The sequence below is a fragment of the Mus musculus genome, chromosome 13 (genome assembly GCF_000001635.26).
Source record: "Mus musculus strain C57BL/6J chromosome 13, GRCm38.p6 C57BL/6J".
Lineage (NCBI taxonomy): Eukaryota > Metazoa > Chordata > Mammalia > Rodentia > Muridae > Mus > Mus musculus.
Genome location: NC_000079.6, coordinates 72,931,888 through 72,940,512, shown reverse-complemented (window position 1 = coordinate 72,940,512; position 8,625 = coordinate 72,931,888). Strand labels below are relative to the sequence as shown.

General features: G+C 45.9%; 1 long non-coding RNA gene across 3 annotated transcripts; it reads left to right on the top strand.

The window, feature by feature from the left end:
- Positions 1–725: 725 nt before the first annotated feature.
- Gm30049 lies at positions 726–8,186 on the top strand. 3 transcript variants are annotated; one of them, XR_382649.2, is made up of 4 exons: positions 726–2,224; positions 2,885–3,043; positions 4,719–4,908; positions 5,309–8,186. It is a non-coding gene; the product is annotated as a predicted gene, 30049 (long non-coding RNA). The 3 variants fall into 3 exon arrangements; XR_382650.2 differs by having other exon boundaries at positions 4,719–5,483; positions 5,572–8,186; XR_382648.2 differs by having other exon boundaries at positions 4,719–8,186.
- The last annotated feature ends 439 nt before the right edge of the window (positions 8,187–8,625 follow it).

Below are 8,625 nucleotides of genomic sequence, written 5' to 3'. Positions count from 1 at the left end.
GCACGTCCACATACATTGACAGTCTTTTATTGAAAGAGAATTCCTTCTTCCTGAGTGATGAATCGCTCAGTAATATCTCATAATCTGGTGTCTAGCTGATACAAAGCCTTGCTTAGCCTTTGCTCGGTTTCCTCTTAAGTTTCTGATGCAGAGGCAACCATAAACTCACCTTTTCTTGGTGAATCTTTGGATGCTGGATATTTTTAAAAATTAATTAATTAATTAATTAATTAATTTTATGTATATGTGTATATTGTCATGTTTTCAGACACACCAGAAGAGGAGCCCAGATCCCATTACAGATGGTTATAAGCTACCATGTGGTTGCTGAGAATTGAACTCAGGACCTCTGGAAGAGCAGCCAGTGCTCTTAACTGCTGATTCATCTCTCCAGCCCCCATGATTCTGGATATTTCCACATCGTCCTCTACCATGCTGCCACATGGGTCTCTAATGATTTTGCCCAGTTAAGCCATTACTTTGAAACTTCAGACTTAACATTTCCCGTTTTGTTGATCATGGAAGGCTACTTGCTTTTTTGTTATTCTGTGAGTGGGGCCAAGATTGCTTGGCATTTGTAGGGTCCTTCCATCTAGATCTTGTGTGTGTGTGTGTGTGTGTGTGTGTGTGTGTGTGTGTGTACACGTGCACATGTGTGCCTGTGAATGTGCATGTGTTTGTTTGTGTATGAGTGTGTGTTTGTTTGTGTGTGCACATGTGTGCCTGTGCATGTGTATGTGTTTGTGTGTGCACACGTGCGTGCGTGTGTGTGTGTGTGTGTGATATGTATTTGTAAGCTCTTGTGTGTGAATGCCTATCTGTGTGGAAACCATATGTCAATGTCAATGTCAAGTTCTTCCTTAATTGTTCCTTGCCTTTTATTTTGAAGCAAAATCTCTTACTGACCCTGGAGATCACTGAGTAAGCAGACTGGCTGACTATCAAGCCCATGTCTTTCTTTATCAGCTTCCCCAGGTGTGGGGCTCCAGAAAAGTGCCCTATGCTCAGCTTTCCTGTGAGTTCTGGGCATCTGAACTCAGGTCTATATGGTTGAGTGACAGAACGTTTACCATCCAAATCACCTCCCCACTTCCAACCTCAGGTTTGTACCTGTTCCGTCTTCCATTTGAGGAACTTTGCATTTTAAAGTGGCCTCAGAGATGCTTTCACAACCATGCAGCGAATCCACTCCTTCAGCAGCCTCACAGCTCTATGGGCCCCTCAGGACATTGACAGAAAGGGGCTCCAGGACCCCAGTAAAGGCAAACTTTTCCTCCCAGCATGACATAGAAAGGCAACAATAAAGCATAAGTGGCAACAGTAAGATTCCAGAGTGCCACGGTGGCCACGGCTCTTGGCACACACCTGCTCCTGAGGAATGAAGGGAGCGTGAGTTTACAGCAGCCTTGCTCCCCTGCCGTCTGGACAGCTGCTGGGATGCTTCTGCCTCCTTCACTGGTGTCAGACAGCAGGCGTGCAGACTAGCCTTCACCTTTGCTCGTGACCTTGAGGCTCCAACTGGCACATGTTGTAAGACAGAAATGGGGTTTTCCAAACGGGGTTATAACATCTTGTTTATGCACACAAATGTGAGCATATGCACTTGAATACTAGCACACACGTGTACATGAGCAAGCATATTCATGGCATGGCCCGCTCCTTTGATGTTCCCACCAACTCTTATACTAACAGCAGCACAAAGAATTCAGTTCTCATCCTGACGTGTGTGTGTGTGTGTGTGTGTGTGTGTGAGGGTTGGGGTTGGGGGCTGCTAGGCAATGGAGTGTTAATGAGCTGCAGGCTCAGAATGACATTAGGGGCCCTGAGGACGGTGTTTCCGCACCGTTCAGGTGCTCAAAACAGCTCGCTCCCTCTATGCTGGGCCAGGGCTGTGCCTGGCGGATTTTCTTTCACTCATTTTCCCCCCAAAGTGATATTAAAAGTTGGCACTTAATGATAATGAATTGAATTGTTCTCGTCTAAAGTGGACCAAGTGACAGGATGCTGGAAACCAAGAGATCCCCGACCTGTGGAAGAAAACAAAAGTAATTGGATTACACAAAGAAAATAAGATAAACATTCACTGAAATTACACTGACAGGCTGTGATTAACGAGCTGGCGGAGAAGTGAACAGCGGGCAGCACTTGGTGCCACGGGGCCCACTGCCAGGTGTGGCTGCTGGCTTCCTTTCCTGAGGGACTTCTACTTCCTTCTCAGATGAAGGTACAGTATGGTACCTTTCTTTTTCAGAGAGCCCTTCCTCTGCAGATTTTCTCTTTTCTTTTCTTTTCTTTTCTTTTCTTTTCTTTTCTTTTCTTTTCTTTTCTTTTCTTTCCTTTCCTTTCCTTTCCCTTCCTTTCCTTTCCTTTCCTTTCCTTTTCTCTTTCCTTCCTCCTTCCTTCCTTTCTTCTTTCCTCCTCCTCTTCCTCCTCTTCCTCCTCCTCTTCCTCTCCCTCCTTCTCCTTCTCCTTCTCTTCCCTTTCTTATCAAAATTTGCACCCTGGTTGGTGAAATGAGTATTCCTATGGTGCGAACTTATTTTCCATCTTCTCCTCAGATTTGGGTTTCTGGTCAGTTCCAGGTAAGCTGGTGGTGCACAAAGACCTCATGCTTGGTGCCCCATAATCTCTTTATTGATCCCCTGTATTGTAACTAGGATCACCCCAAACTGAGTCACCTGGTACTCACTGAGGGTAATGTGTAAGAAAGGTCCTTGTTAGCCCTGGGAGCTCCATGTGCCCTTCATTTTCTTGGTAGGTAGACTGTTAGTAGGAGAACTCCTTTATGCTTGTTGTTCTCCAGTTTTATAGAAGAATCTCACAGTAGTAAATAAAATCCACTGCTTTGGAATGTCCACTGACATGCATCTCTTCCAACTGCCAGAAGTCCTTCGAAAGCTCCTCAAGGATCTTATGAGCTGTGAACCCTATTGTCTTGATGGCTCTTGAACCTGGTCTAGCTGCCATGCCCATCAGACCTGAGCTACTTCCTGAAAGTGGCACTCAGCCACTCTGCTTCCTGCTACTGTTGTCAACACATCAGGTGAAGATTGCTCCGGGCACCACACTCTTTCACACCCTGTAGCTCCTGCTGTCTGTCCATCTGTCACACCCTTGTTATTTCCGATTGTAATTATTGGCTTACAAACTGTGACTTCTTTGTGGTCAAGCTAGAGATGACTGCATATTTTTGTGGACACTGTGGCTAGCCCAGGGTCCACTATATACCGAGTCCTCTATAACTCACTGGATAAATCTGGACTGAGCTGGATCTGTGACAGATTGGGGCTGCCTTTGACATCTCGAATCATAAGAATCTATCACTTGGTTTTACGTGTGATGCTGGCTGAAAGAGATGAAGAATGACATCATGAATGAATGATGAGCAAAGATAAATCTCACCAGGAAGCTCCTGAGGTCTGTCCCATTTCCTGAACACTCTGCAGTGCTGGGTCAGGAGCACTGGCTACTGCTGGCCCTCCACAGGCTAGACTAGGCATGCTGCAAGACAGCCACTTATTCCTGGTCGTAGAGAAATGGAGCCTTCCAGTACACGGTTAAGTCACATTTTTCTGTCCAGAAATCCAAGAATCACAGGCCTCTTTTGAGCTCCAGTTCCTTCTTTCTTTCTGCTGTGGTCTCTTCTTAACCTCTTGCCTTGGGAATGCACACAATATCCTGGTTCTTCCTCTTGCAAGACCTTTTCCTGTGTTTCCCCCAAATGAGAAAGTTGTGTTCAAACACTGCTGTCAGCTACAACCACCCATTCAGAGATCTGGTTCTTGTGGGTTAGCTGCCTCTCAGTGCCCTTGTTCACCCACTGGACTAGCATTATAGCTTCCAATATCTGCAGAGACAAACAGTGTGGGTGGGGAGCCCTGCTGTGACTTTAGGGTAGTTTCTGGGTTTCTTTCCTGCTTTGGTTCACATTATAAACCTTGCTTGTCTCACATGTAATTTTCTGTGGCTTGCGCATTAGGCCTGGAGAGGACAGGTCTGTGTCTGACTCTCCTGCATTTCAAGCTACATGCTCCAGTTTCGAAACTTGCTAGCGGATACACAGGTGTCACCAGCACACCCAGGTATTACATCAAAATCTCATGGGAACATTTCAGAGGTGTTACCAATTTGGTTGCTAGGTAGGAGCACGTGTTGTTCAGAATTCAGCAGCATGAACCATCCATCAAGCTGATTCAGTATGTGTAGCACCTATAGGAGATGTCCCAGAGATGAGACAGTGAGATCAGAGAATCCTGCACTCTGAAACTTCAGATCCAGCTCCTATGTGAACTTAAACTCAAAGTATATCTATCTATGGATTGCTATAGGGCTTCTCAGCCCCAACCCTGGGGCATTCCCTTTGGGGTTGGTGTATATATTCTCTCTCTCTGTTTCTCTGTCTCTGTCTCTGTCACTCTCTCTCTCTCTCTCTCTCTCTCTCTCTATATATATATATATATATATATATATATACATACATACATGCATATGTGTGTGTATTTATGTACATGTGTATATATGTATATATGTATGTACATACATGCATACATACATGTATACATACATAATACATATATACACATATTTGTGTGTGTGTGTGTCAGCTCCCATGGTAAACTGAGAAGCTAAGGCCATGCATATGGAGCATATATACCTGCCAAAGTCCTACCTAGCTCACTAATGTTGACCTCACAGTATATTTATCTTATTGCTTTCAGGAAAACCAGGGAAAATGAGCTCTAAACAAGGGCTCTCACTGAAGTGTTTCTGGAAACAAGAGCCTTCCAGATCAGAGCCTAGAGGACTTTCTCTATAGAGGCTAGAGATTATGACCAGACCGGGGTCAGCACAATAGCAAATCACCAAACCATGGACACCACTTTAATTCTGCGTGTTCTCTGAAAGCAAGTATGATCAATTTGATTTAATTTTGGTGGTGTTGGTGGTAAGACCAGGACCTACTTCACACATAGGCAAGTGCTCTCCACTGATCCCCAGTCCCAGCCAGGGAGATATCTCAATACTTGTTTTTGCTATGGTCCAAGATCTTGCTGAGCACAGCTGTGTCCATCGCACTGAGAACTGCATTTCCTGAGACTTTTGCCAATATGGGAGGATATTTTAAAGTCCATGAGCCACTCTGAGTGTAAGAACTTGGGCTATTTGAGGCATACACAGGAAGACCATGCTAACTGCCTTAGTGAGTTAACTTTGTAGTAAATTATGTGCGGGACTGTAGCTCAGGCGTTAATGATCATACATCTAAGTACCAGCTTATTTATGCATAATTTGCTTCCATTGTACTCAGCCTTACTTGGAGACTCATGAATCAGCCACGAGCTTCATTTCTCATCGTCTTCCTGCCTCCCAAGGTCAGCAGTACCGTTTGTTCACTCTAAGCTCCCAGGGACTGCCACCTGACCCTCAGGCAGCCAGCAGCCCTGCCTTCTGGATAAATTGTTGGACCACGCCAAGAATCAGAGGTGAGCCTCATTCTCACTGGAAGGACAGTGGCAGAATTCCCTGTGCGGAAGATTCTTATGACACAGGGCTTCTGTCTGTACATTCAAGACAGGTCCCAGAAAAGAAACTACACAGATGCACCCAGCAAGAAGCAGCATCAGGAATCAGGGATAGATCCAGTCCTGGAGTGAGGTCCAGAGTCCAGCGGACAATTGGTCACATCACCAGAATCTTAGACTTCCTAGCCTGTCATGTCCCAGGGTTCCTGCCAGGTACCTGAAGTCAAAATCCAGTGAGACCACAAAGAAGCTGTCATAAGACAACTCCATCCCAATTCACAGATGGGAAACTTCACCAACAGAATGTATAATTAATACCACTTGGCTCTGCCATCCTCTGTGGAGAAGCCAGAGTAGATTAGAAACTTCCAGAAAGTTCTGTCCTATGGGAAACAGCTCCTGGCTCCCAAAGGTTTTGGTACCAGATTTAGTTCATCACTAGCAATGAATTTGGCTGCTTTAGACTCTTTAAGAGTGACTGTTCCATTGATGTCCTTTCCCCATCCAACAAGCCCAGAGCTCTGCTGCTCTCTAGATGATAAAGACCCAAACACATTCTCCACTGAATAGCTGCTGTGCCTGGCCAGGGTCACTCACTATCTGCAGGGAACACTGTGCTCTGCAACCCAGTCTAGCAACTGCGAAGAGAGTCTTGCCTTAATTGGCTCGGATGTTAGTGACAATGCAACAGAAGGTTGGCCTCTGAAAAAGGTCATCTTCCTGACCTATAGTTGGCCACCATGCCTTCATATCACTGTGCTGTGGTACTTCCCTGTCTCATGAGATTAACCCTATCCTTATGGCCTTGTTAACTTTGGTTATCTCTATAGTGGGCTAAGAGTCACATTGTTGGTTGTGCTTCAGTGCGTGTGTGGAGGGTATTCATTCATCTATAACATTCACAGGGGAGAAGACTATATGAAAAGCCCAGAGCAGAGGCAGGTGACTGGGATCTGACACCAGAGACCCTGTGAACCCAGATGGCTACTGAGCTCCTTCACACTCCACACAGTACTGATAGAAAGGTCTAGTTTGAGATCTAGAGACACATGTCGAGCAACAAGTGGTTAAATGTTGCAGGGTGTTTCATGGGATTCCAGGTGTCGGGAGCTGCTGGTCACATCAAGGGCAGACATAGAGAAACAAGCCAGTTTTATCTTATGGCCTAGCAGGGATCACAGTTCGGGACTGCCTGGAGGTTGCTGGCAAAATTCTCTGCTTGTTGGGCTATGGGGGGTGGGGGGACTGTGTTTGCAGCTCACAGTGGCCCACTACATTCTGAACAACTGGTACAGTCCTAGCTAATCCTGAAGTGACCTCTGTGTTCCCCAGACTCCGGGAACTAGCCCAGCATTGGGGGTACTGGTTGCTTTTGTGAAACCTGAAGCAGAGTCTGAACACCTGATAGTACCCTCCCCTTTGACCTCCCTCCTCTGAGCTGTAGTTTTGTTTGGATGGCTCGGTCCACTCCCGATCCAACCTCTCATGCTGCTCGAGCTTGGCCTTTAGATGCGTTTGGAAGATGGACTGGAGATGACATCCCTCTTTCAGAGGTGATTCTCTCCTTTCCTCTGCCCTCTGCCCTCCGGATGGTAGCCCAGATCCTCTAACTGTGCTCACAATGAGTAATGATCCACTTCAACCCAGGGCCTGTCAGATCCACTAATCAAATCCTTGCACCCAATTAGGTAACCCAGGTGTCACATTCTGTCTTGGTCTCTCCCATGTCTTATATGAGCCATTCTCTGGTCCTGGAAGCTCCCAGTACTTTATGTCTGCATTTGGCAGGGACTCTCCATGCATTTGATGACATTTTCTCCTTGCCTTGTGCCTTATAGAAATGTCACCAGCGTGCCACCCATCAGTCCTGTAATAAAGCCCCCAATACTTGAGTATGGGTCCCCATAATGTCTAGCACTGACAATTTGACAGAATCTAGAATCCCTTGAGAGATGGGACTCTGGGTGGAAGATTAGAAGGCCTGAGCACTGTGGGTAGCACCATTTACTTGGATTGGGATCCTGAATTGCACTAAACTAAACTAAACTAAACTAAACTAACTGAACAGATTGAGCACACTCTCTGCTCGGTTTTCCATTGCAGCTTCATTGTGGCCAGTTCCCTGAAGTTCCTGTGACTTCCCACCATGATAAACTGTTTCCTCTCAAACTGTGAGCCAAATAAGCCCCTTTCACTTAAGTTATTTGTGTCAGGGCATTTCATGACAGCAATAGGAAAGAAGCTTAGAAAGCCCCAGTGATCAGATGTGTTGTGAGGCACCCACCATGTTTTGCAGGATGAGGGTACTAGGTACTGAGTACTGGGTACTAGATACTAGGTACTCCTTTCTTGGCAACAGGGTTTTAACATACAAACTCAGATTGCTCTCTGCCCAGGTATTACCACAGCCTTGCTGCAGGCCTCACCACCCTCAGCTGGGCAAGGCAAGGGACTCTGCATCAAAGATTCTCTGTATTTTGTGGACATCTCTCCAATTCTGAGCATCTCTCATGGTCACCACAAAGAAGGCATCCAGAGGTCTCCCACCTACCTTGAAACTGCTTCAGAACCCAAAATGAAATTGTTTCCCCCACCCAGCCCCCAAGGGTGACTATTGATTGACATCCAGAAAGACAACCGACACCTTTTAAGTGTGAGTGAAGGGCCAGCGTGGGCTTCCTTAACCTACAGTGGGCTTGTCTGGTGCAGGCTCTCTATCTGAGAGATAACAGCAAATCAACCTAGAATTTGTCATGTTCCTTTGAGCAAAGCAAATGAGGGACTCTATCAGGCATGGAGTACCCTGCTAGGGGCCACCACTCTACAGTACTCTCTACACCTCTCAGCCTACCTGGGATCATCCTGTACTCCGAGCATCACCTATGACTCTGAACTGAGGTATCTCATCATTATTCCCTAAACAGTATTATATGGCAGCCTTTTATACAGGCTTTTCAGTGCACTGATTATAAGTGGGTAGAGATAATTTAATGTATATAGGAGAACATATATAGGTTATTTGAATATGCCATGCCATTTCACATAAGAGACTTGAGCATACAAGGGTCTCAGCACATCTGGAATGTTGGAAGCATTTCTGTGT